Below are 11,332 nucleotides of genomic sequence, written 5' to 3'. Positions count from 1 at the left end.
TGCTGTCACCAATTTAAGGGATTTCTTTTAAGATGCTGAAAAATCAATAATCTGCATCTACAGACTCAGGGATTAAAAGCAGAGGGAGAGGGATGATTAGTTATGACTGCAAACTGAGAAATGACTAATTCATGTTTTTCCAAAAACACATAAGCATAGTCTTTTTTGTAAGTAAAACCCAAACTGACATTGTACAGATCATTTATAAAACCACCCTGTACAGCACAGAGCTGTGATGTGTGCTGGGGCGTTCATGACATCCCAGTGTTAACTCCTGCCTTGAGCCCCACTGGAAATGAGAGTTGCTGCTCCAGACCCCAGCCCAGCCATGTGAGCCTGTAGCAATACGGCTTTACGGCTTGTGGCTGCAGCTGAGAAAGCAAAAGGAAGAAAAAAAAAAAAAAATTACATGTTCACTGCAAGCTTGCTTAAATGCAAAAGAATTTAAGTATTACTTAAATGACACAGTTTGGTATTACTTTTCTGTAATGAGTAATGTTAAATGAATAAAATACATCACATTGACACAGCAAGATATCCCCCTGTTGCTGTGTTGAAATTATAAGCGCACCACCTTTGCCTTTTTCTTAGCCAGCTGTCATGTACCAATATGTATTTATTAGAGCTGCCCCTTTACAGCCTCTCAAGGTCGCTATTGGTATCAGATATCACCTCTGATGTCTTTCAGCACAGCTAGTCAAAGAAAGATGGAAACATTTTACACTGGAAAACTTGAGTCTACCGAAATGCAAAGCAGGCTGCTGAATGATGGCTTTTACTAAGGTTTCAGTTTGGAGCAGCGCTTTAGTAAAGAAGTCCAGCAAGTCTCTAAAAGAGGCTGTTTTAGCATTTTCAGAACAAAACCAGTTCTGTTTTCCTTTAGAAGAACACTTCAGATTATGTTTATAATCTGTAAAATAAGTATATGCCAGAAGTAACCCCATAAAAGTCAAAGCCAACCATTTCAATCTATCTTAAATACTTTTCCGATGCTCCTTTTGCAAAGATTTTGGAAAAGCTGGGGTATACTCGTTGTCTCTACGGTTTTCCCAAGCAGCACTTGCCTCCGCCGCCGGCGCAGTCGGTGGGATGCATCGTGTGAATCCTGCGGCAGACACAGCCAGAGGGCACGATCCAAACTACAGCGTCACCTCCGTAGCCAGCTGAGGCGAGGAGAGCCGGTGGACGGTGGCCAACACACAGGATATCTTCTTTTGACCGTGGGCATGGCTGGAAGGAGAGAAGAGCCACGAAAGGGAAAGCGTTCATCCTTCCCTCACATTCGGCAGGTCCTTTGGCTTGGTCAGACCATACACATAAGCCTGACCCTGCCACAGGCTTGGTGGCACCTGCTTTCCACCTCCCACCTCAGTTCACAACCATGCAGCCTAGCCCTCCCCATGTTCAGATCATTTCTGTCTCTGACTTCTCCTCCTAGACCATATGAAAACTACTGACCAAGAACCACGTGATGCTAAGAGTGAATTAAGTTTAACACGAAAATCTCATTTGCCTGAATTAAATCAAGACCAAGTCTTTATCTGTTGTGCCATGCTGACTTACATTATGCCATAACTTACTGCTTTAATTGAATAATGTATCTGAAATACAGACTTGAGGTGGATCCTTACTATGTCATCCTGTCAAAGGGCTGAAGTTTCTGAGTGTGGTGGACCTCGTCTGCTGAGTCCCAGACCAAGGAGACCAAAAAGGGGGAGGCTGGTTTGGCCACTGCCAGAAAAGGATTACCTTCCTTGGCCCCAGACATGTGCTCCCGGATCAGAGGATGGGAAGGTCAGTGCTACACAGGCTGTGTAGCCCTACTGGCAAAAGGAGCTGGCCAGAAAATGGGAAATTCACTGATGGTAAAGAGGTTTCTGACTTCTCCCCTTCCCCCCCTCCCCCAGTTTTGGATAAAATGAACTGTGTTTTCTTTTAAAGAGAAAGCAATCAGGAGGAGTGTCCCAGAATAGCCAGCAGCTAATTACAAGCTTTTTCTTTCCCATTCAGTCCCATTCTCCATGTTGCCCAGTTTGTTGAAGCCGTTTGGTTCCAACAAATGACCATTTCGTGATAATGAAAACATCTTTTGGGGGAAAATGCCTGCTGGTGTCTCCCAGGGGCTCCAAAGGGAATCCTGGACCTTGTAAGGAAAGAGCAGACCCTTCAAGCCAGCAGAAGTAACAAACATGCTTCCTCTCCACATTTAAAATCCAACTTTGGCTGTTGTCACCACAATTTGGCTACCCAACAGGAGGCAGCTGAACACTTCTCTGATCACTGGCAAATGCAGCTTTACACAGATTTTTTTGCTTGTTTGTTTTTTGTTTTGTTTTGTTTTGTTTTGTTTTGTTTTTCCCAACAAATGGTCCAAGACTGTGTTTAGAGGACAATAAAGCCTAGTAGCACTTCTGCAAAGACATACAGACATACCCGGCTCTCTGGGTTGATTAGTCAAGCTGAACTCAATGAAATTGCTCCCAGTTCCCAAAGTCAACCCACAGCCAAGCAACTGGGTGTTTCTCCAGGGTGAGGCAGAAGGGGTGGGCAGTTAGTGTAACACCACTTCCCCTGTGGAAAGATCCCCAAAGATTTGTCTTGGTCATAGTTTTGGTTTCAAGCTCAGACAGCAGGTTCTAGCGGTGGCAAAGTGATTTTTGTTCTGTTTTATTTTTTACCAAGACCTAAACACTGGCATCAGGTTTTCTTTTAAAACAATTTCCTATTATTTTATGCTAATAGACCATCTCTTTTAGATGAAGTCTTTCTACTTACAAAGCACACATTTATTCTTCTGTCCCACCCAACAGCCACAGTATACCTAGAAGAACATTCAGGACACTGCTCAGGATGTCTTTGATTTATCGACATACTTTTCCAAAATTAGAGAGAGATGTGTTATTTACACTTGGTTAGTTCAAATATTCAAACTTGGGCAAATTTACCTGCTGGTCTCCAGAAGGATGGAATAGTAATAATTTCCTGCTCTGGAATTACTATTCCTCTTAGAAACTACTGAACCTTTCATCGATGTGCTTGTACCTATGATGGGTGCCGAACGCTCTGGCTTGCGTGCGATGCTATATTACAAATAGCACCTGTGTGTTTTCTGTGGTGTAGGAGATCAGGGGCACAGATAACCTGGTTTTTCGAGCACCATCTGACTTGCACACACTCTGTGGGTGAGCAGACCCAGCCATGGACAGCCTGAGCCTGCTTGGCCAGGCTGGGCAGCTCCATCTGCTTGCACCACAGCTCTGCTTGGGTTTATTTTTGATCGTTTCTTTCCAGAAGCTGTAGTATATGTTTCTTTCGGAGGCATACGCATCTGACTAATCCCTCAGGAATGTCTCAGGGGAGGAACTTCCCACAGAAAAGCACGCTTACTTGCAGCATAAACTCCCACCCAATGCATCTGGCCCTGAGACAAGGCTCACTCAATGTCAGGGGAGACCTTACTTGCTCCTGTTCACCTCTGCATACATACAGTCACAGATCTCATCACACTTTCCTTCTGCAGGGGAAAAAAACCTCCACAATCTACTCTCATTTACTTCCTTTAAATATTTCCCAGTCTTCCAGAAATTTGCAAACGGCTTACCACTTTTCAGAGCATGCAGGCAATGCCTGTTGTGGTAACTCCCTATCATCTTCAGGCATCCACCTCTGCCTCCTGTAGCCAGCCTAGCACAGGACTCAAATGCAGAGCTCTTTGCTGCAGGCACTGGCAGTAATGCCTACAGAGATGTAACCGCTATAAAAAGAAATATAGCTTCTTCCACTGCTATCAAAAGTCAAGCAGGTGATTTCTGCCCCTCCGTGAAGCATCAGTGAACTCAAACAATTGCTTTCCCATTTCAAAATCCCATACTTCTGCTGTCTTTAAAGGAAAACAAACAAACAAAAAAAGACAAAGGAAATTTGGACTCTGAAAAGTAGCTCAAACTTGCCACTTACATTCCCACCTCTCATCCTCACCTTCATGCCCCAGCTTTCTTTTCTGTTGAACATCATGGAAGAGGCATGTCGTTAGCTCACCTTTACCAAGTTCTCAGGTATCTCACCAATACTACAGTGGGGGCCAGAGTGTGAGTTTGGGTGGGGTTTAGTGATGAAAGATTAACTGTTAAAACAAAGAAGAAACATTTCACAGGACAAGGCCTTGGGACGGGATGATAGACTCAAAGATAGTAGAGCCTTGCAAAGGGAAGAAGATAAAAGAACAGACAGAACCTTGAATTGAGGAACAAGGAAACCTCCCTTGGTCATGTGCTCAGAGATACCCTAAAGACTGTCCAAGTTGTGTCCTTTAGATGAATTTAGTTCATTATAATGTGAAAACCACACCTCTTGATGAGAAAAAGCCCCCTACTCAGATAAGACCCTCACCCTTTGAGTTTTTGCAGAACAATAAAAAGACACTGTAACTTTAAATCAAGACAAGGCATGTTCTTAAACAATGAGGAACAAAGTGATAAGAAAATAACCAGTGGTCATTACATTAAATGTGTATTCCTCTAGTTTGAAGAGTATGTGTGTGTCGCTTGACTGTGTGTGGTCTGCTAGCTTTATGGAATTACTACCTAGCACCCATCCCTGTACAGATATGGATTAAACAAATATCTTGGCTCTGTGCGTTTTTTGGCTCATTGCACATTGGGTAAAAGAACCCAGGGTTTTGGACAACACTAGTACTTAAAGTGCCTTTGAACAAACATAGATCTGGGTGTCCAGAGACTGCATTTAAGTCGCCACTGCCGGGTGGGCACACAGCTGCCCAGGTCCAGGCTGCATCACCCTGCACCCTGGTGGGAGTCACGGGAGAGGGCAGCCACCACCTCATTTGCAGGACCTGCCCCATGGCTGTGCTCAGAGCACATCCCACGCTCTTCCAGTGAGGGATGGAGACAGTATTTTTGCCAGCCATTTTTAACCCCATAACCAGTGCCTACCTACTGTCCCTCCTACAGAAAGTGCTGCTGTTTGTGGGAGAGGTGCTCAGAAGTTTCAGAGGGCTGGAAGTCGAGTGGTCTCAGGGCGAGGGACTGAGGCCAGCCTGCAGGGGCATGAAAGCCCAGTGAGCAGCATGCCAAGCCTTGGTTACTGGTCTTCCTTACTGGCTGTCTTCCAGAGTTAATTTAGTGGAAACTGCTGGGGCAGTATCCAGCACGGCTGCTGGGTCTTATTCCCACTTGAGTCACTCACCCGAGGGAAAACTCATCACAGGCTCTGGACCCACACAGTGGGAGCAGGAGAGGGAGCAGCATAAATAACGAAGTCGTGTTCCTGGGGGCAGCTGCCAAGAAGATGACCGGGATGTGCAGCCAAATACCGTGTAGAAAGTGGGGTGTTACACATACACAGCCTGTGCTCCCCACGCTCCCGAGGGATGGAGGGACTACCAGCCATGCTGTGCAAGCCCCAGGGAAGGCAGGAACACATGGAGCTGCTCTGCATCCATTTCCCGATACATCAGCTACACAGGGGAAAGAAAGACGCGGGGATTAAGTGGCTCTGAAAACCGAGATAAGGAGAATGAGACTTTTGGTCTTTGCAAGCAATGTGCTCCTTATTTGCCCCCGTTATGACACTCCTCTGGTCCTTCCTGAGCTGTGCTTCGATGGGCCTCACACCTGCCCATCCACATGCTTCGGGAAGAAAACAGCAGTGCAAAACCCCTTCTTTCTCCCCAGCTGTCCTTTTCCTCAATTTTAGGTAGAGAAGAGTAAGTATATCCGCAGTAACATAAAGGGGTTGCATGCTGGGTGCATAGAGGCAAGCAGAGAGCTCACTCCTGGTTGCTCCTGGGCAAGCCCAAACCCATCAGCTCTGGGCCTCAGTGTCCCAAATCCACAGGGAAAAGAAAAGGAAATAAAGCTCAGTCTGCCTGGGGAGGGTGGTGGGAAGTCGAGCAAGAAGTGTTCTGCGTCTTCAAAGCATTTCATGGAAATGACCTGAGGTACAACTACAGAGATAGCTTCAACTCTGGCATTTCCCAGTGCCTGAGTATTTGACTTCAGACTTGTAAACGTTCTTCTAATGACAGCAAAGGGCACATGTTCATTTTGCACAGATTATGTATGAGTTACACATTCAGAACTTAGACAATTTCAGCAAATTTGCACTGAAAGAATCAGAGTATTGTATCGGTAGCTTCTACAGACCTCAACAGTGGACATCACAGAAAATATTTTAACATCTTCAGATATAAGAAGGTAAAAGATCGGTGCTGTATGGCTTCTGGGCATGCCTGCACATTGACTGAAATTTAGATAAGAACAGCTCCATGTTAAGCAGTTTCCATCTGTGATTTTCTTATTATGCCAAGTCAAATGTAACGGGCCCAAATCTATTAACACTTGTGTTTTGGAGAGTGAAGTTGTGCGACTTTTCTCAGGAACGTTTAGCCAACAACAGCAGCTCTTCACTGCAAGTGAAGAGATGCTACAAGTGTTTGCCTAAAGAAAGTGGCTTTCCTTGCTAGCTATTATTGCTCCGTGGTTTCCCTGTGCCCTGTCTCTGCCCGCTGCCATCTCCCCTGCAGACCCTGAGTCAGCTGGGCTCCTGGCATCCCTTCTCTGAGCAGTACTCAGTAGCTTTGTAAGCGGGTTTGCGAGAGCCTTGGTGCTGTACAGTGATGTGGCAGGACCCTGCACAGGGCCGAAAGCCCTGCTCATCTGAAGGACATCTGTTTGGGCAGAATAGGATTGGGAGTTTAGGGATGAGGAACAGCTCCAGCCAAGCCTCCTGTTGAAAACAGTTTGTGTTTCTGCAGAGCATTTATTTACAGAAGTGATTTTTCTCTGGGGTTCGTATGGATGAAGGGATTGCAGTATTAAGAGCAACGAGCCACAGTGCTGTGCTCTCGGGTGTCCAGCTGTACCCGCAGCGATGCAATGGAGCCACGGTCCTGAGCTCGCAGTCACCAAAGACACCAGCAACTTGCTTCCCGCACCGGCAGCCGGGACACCATTAGCTGGTGGGAGCTGCTCGCCCTCCGCACCCAGCTCTGCGCCGGCACACACGGCAAAGGCTGCCACAGCAGCTCAGGGACCCACAGCTGGACCTACCCCCCCCCCCCCCCCCCCCCGGTCCCCTCCGCCTGTCACGGGCAGGTCACGCTTCTTACTGATCGCAAACACTTTTAGTCCCTGGTGGGCTGTGAACATCTCCTGGTTCCCTCCTGCTCTCCTTGGAGGAGCTCCCATGGCCAGCTGCCCTCTCCTTCCCCTCGAGGTGTCCCCCTGCCCCTCGAGGTTTCCCCCTGCCCCTTTCTCCCCTTCACCTGCAGCTCAACGTGAGCAGCACCAGTGGTGCCCCCTGGAAAAACATGGAACCCCCCCTCAGCGCAGCCGGGCAGCCGGGGGCTCCAAGCCCCTGCAGTACTGACCACCTTTCGTGAAGTCGGCGTTATGATCCAGAGTCACTTCCTTTTCCTCTTTTTTAATTTTAGAAGTAATTAACTCCGCTCCTTTTTATCACCTCAGTGTATTCCTCCTCCCATACCGACAAGATTTCCCAATCCTTGATGACAGTTACTGAGTTTCCTATTAACTGACCCAGAGCTCTTTAGCTCTTCTCTAATGTGTCACCACAACCCCAGCCCTCCGGCTATTTTTTTCACCTTTCCTCGAACTTTTTCCAGTTTGTTAGCAAACCTTTTCCTGAGGAGCAAGGTGGGCCGACTGCAGCTTCCCCAGTGTCGCTGTACGTGCTGCTTGCCCCATCGCACGGGCACAAACATGCCTGTGCCAGCCCCCTCGCAGGTCTGGGCAAGGGGGAGCAAACAAAAGCACCAGAGGAACCAGGAAAAGTTAGAAATTAATGTTATCTTCCTCCAAAACCAAAATTGTTTTCCTAATCCAGAGGAAGAAGAGTAAGAAAATCCCAGGACAGCTAGAAACCAGCACCACAGATGGAGTTGAGGTTCTCTCTTCCCCTTCAGTAGCAGATCTGGTATGGCTGTGATCTGCTGCTACCGAGAGGATCCCAGAAAACACTGACACAGAATTTCAGAACAGAATAATGGTCTATTACTAACTTTATAACCTTGAATTAAGCACATTTTCTACTTATGATCTGTGCAGGAAAAACGAACTTTGAGACTGAAAAGCAATGTTTATAGTTAGATCATGAAGTAAGAGCGTAGCTGTGATTGTGCTAGTGTCAGCTCTTTTAGATAACTTTATGCCTGCCTGCTGTCTGGTGAAAGGAAACCATAAACAATGTGATATCGGCCTTCTCTGCAGTTACCACATTTGGGCTGAAAAAAAAATAACCTTCATGACATTTATTTGGTCTGCAGCATAGATGGGCTGTTAACCTTGTGTACATTCTTGATACTACACCAGTAATAATATTTGACTAACTCACAGAGTTGCTGTAAGGTAACGACTGTACTTTGCATTGAGGTTACTGGAGGGAAGGTACTGTTCTGGCATATTATTACAAGAAGTGATTGGGGGTAACAAAACAGCTCCATTTTTATTTCTAAGTGCCTGGGAACAGAATGACATAGGGGTCTGAATTGGGAAGGGAAAGACTGAACTCCAGAGGTTTCACGTTCCTCGTGAAAATAATGATTTTTAAGAGACATTGCTCGTGTGGTTAGGCAGCAAAGAGGATCTTTAAGTAACCGAAACAAAAGGACAGTAGCCTCACCATAACTGTTGTTCTGGATGACAGTAAATGATAGATTAAGGGAAAAAATATAAGAAATATTGTACCAGCAGTTAATTTTCTCTGTTTCTGACAATTCAGCTAAGCCTAGAGAAAACAAATATATGGATTTAAAGACAGTTGCTATAGAAACCAGAAGAGATTTTATAGTTGCTTATGAGAGTAAAGGAGGTTCTGATTGATAAGACAATCACATTCAAATAGTCACTATGGAAACCCAAGGTGACCTGGAAGAGACGTGACTCCTCGTGCTCTGCTTCTGTGGGCAGATGAAGGCAGCCCGGGTGGGGGAAGGTCTGGGCTGGGTGATAAAGCACCCTGTAGCAAGGCAGCACAGCGCTCACCGTGATGCTAGAGATGCTCAGCGTTTCACATTGCAAAGCTGCGTGAGTGCTGATCTCTGTATCGGTGAAATACATTTATTTGCTTACCCTTGAAAGAGGGCTTTTCTCTCACTGAAATCGAGAGGAGCTCTGCAATTGACTTCTTTGGGAGGAAAGCAGATTTAGAGACCTTCCTATTTCTTCACTCCATCAAAGCAAAGCAGCCTATTTGCATGTCTGCCACGGAGCTCAGCGTTTGGCAGCTGCCTGTGCTTTGCTGAAATGGGGCCATGAAGTTGCTGAGCACTTTTCACCTTCAGTTACAAGACCTGTGCTCGCACCATGGTCCCAGAAATAGGACAGAAAGTGAACTGAATATGCAAGCCTTTTTCTTGTAGACTGGTTATTTAAGGATCAAGGTAAGTCAGCCTGCACATGACATAACCCAGAAATTAAGCAGCCTGATAATACTTCAGTAACCACTTAACATTTGTTTTCAATACCCATTTTTAAAGTTATTGATAGAAAGTTAGATTAAAGGGCAGGTGCTTGGCACTCCTGGACACAGATGAAAACTAAAACATTATTCCATATGTCTATTTTTATCTTGATTAATACAAAGTGTTAATGCCATGGATCTGAGCTCCAGGTATTTGAAATGCACTAAGTCGCCAGCAAGGGTTCAAACTGGGCCAAGCCCCTCCTGTTCTCTGACAAAACTAGACACGCTCTTCTGCTACATCACTTAGAAAATCTTTGATTCACACTACCCACACATGATCAAATCATACAGATATTAATCATCAGAGATTTTTATATTGCGTTATTTCCAGTGAAGTAAAAAAAACTAGTTGGCAGTCTCAGGAAAAGACCGATATTTCAGACTTCACAAAGTTTCCAGTATAACTGTGCAGAAAGGAGGAAACAATGTTGTCTGGAGAAAACCTGAGGATGCAAGAGTGCAGGAATGGAGTACCGAGCAGCATGGATTCCTTGCAATTCTCACTCCCCTGGGTTAGCTGCCAAAGCTGGTAAGAATGGCCAGGAAATTAGGCTAGCCCAGCTGCAGGGCTGCTGCTTTTTTTAATCAGCCTTGATGGGTTTAGAAATTGCCCTCCTATGTAGAAGATGTAGCTGTGCTTGTACAACAGATAATCCATTAAAAAACAAACAAACAAACAAACAAACAAAAAAACAAAAAAAAACCCCAAACCAAACAAAACAAACAAACAAACAAAAAAACCCAAACAAAAATCCAACCAAAAAAGAACCTAAAAAGAGAATACTGCTTCTGCTTCCATCATCAAAGGAAAAGTTTAAACCTCAGGCTACTCCTAGAGGAGGCATGTAGCACTGACACTGGCGGGGCTGGAAGCAGGGAGAGCTGGTTGGGCACACATTATCTTGAAAGAAATTCCAACCCTTTTTAAAGATAAGCAAAATTGTTACCTATTACTAAAGCTGTCGACTCATGGCTGGAGGTAGAAATCACTTCTGTAGCGGAGTCATAATAATTCAGCTACAAAGAACAAGAGAAAGAGAATACTGAATAAAAGATGTGCTCACAGGAAGGTGCAGTCTGCTGGGTGACTTTCTATTCTGGTTTCTTGGCTGTAGAAAGGAAACACATAATTAAATAAACAAGAAGAAGGTAAGCTCTTTGCATGGGAGTGAATGGTGTACATGTGAGTCTTTTATCTTCAGCACACTGCTGCTGACACTCTCCATCACAGAGTAGCTCTGATATATACTTTTTATTTTTAGGCTTTTTTAAATCCATGTAGCCCAGTCTCTGTGCACATTCCAGCAGATGTAAGTCACACTGGGAGAGAGAACAGCTGTAGTTGTTCTGAGAAAATATTCAAGGTGTAAAGGTCTCCCAAAGCACATGTGGGAACCCGACAGCTTTCTCCCCTTGGCAGTGAGGATGGATAGTACTTCTTTACCAGTGCTGGGAATGGATTGCAAAGATGCTTTTCTGAGAGTTTATCACCCTTTTCCTCTGGACTGAAGTGGTCTCAGAGCATCCTTCCTGGAAGCACACACTACTCAGTATTCCCTGCAAATCACCCCAACTTGCACAGGCTCCCCTGAGCCTTGGCAACCCCATACAAGAGGCATAATCTGTCTCTTACAAACCGTTTCTGCAAGCTCCACTTTGAATCCTGTCCAAGGAGGTGGTACAACTTGCTCTCCTCCCGCCTCCACCTTCCAATTTTAAAGAAAACCCCCCCCAAACAATTATGATGGCAGCAAAGCAGCACTTTGAGAAAACAGTCCATGAAAACAACCACACTCGTAGGGGTTTGAAATCCTAAAGCTCTCAACAC

At 45.4% G+C, this 11,332-nt stretch overlaps 1 long non-coding RNA gene across 1 annotated transcript; it reads right to left on the bottom strand.

The window, feature by feature from the left end:
* On the bottom strand, nucleotides 1-10,529 carry LOC116959127. The gene is made up of 2 exons (XR_004405658.2): nucleotides 10,452-10,529; nucleotides 1-1,230 (listed from the first exon to the last, which is right to left on the bottom strand). It is a non-coding gene; the product is annotated as an uncharacterized LOC116959127 (long non-coding RNA).
* Nucleotides 10,530-11,332: the final 803 nt, after the last annotated feature.

Source organism: Tyto alba, unplaced genomic scaffold, assembly GCF_018691265.1.
Source record: "Tyto alba isolate M040663 unplaced genomic scaffold, T.alba_DEE_v4.0 Super-Scaffold_2, whole genome shotgun sequence".
NCBI classification, from domain to species: Eukaryota; Metazoa; Chordata; class Aves; order Strigiformes; family Tytonidae; genus Tyto; species Tyto alba.
This window is presented reverse-complemented; position numbering and strand designations above follow the sequence as displayed.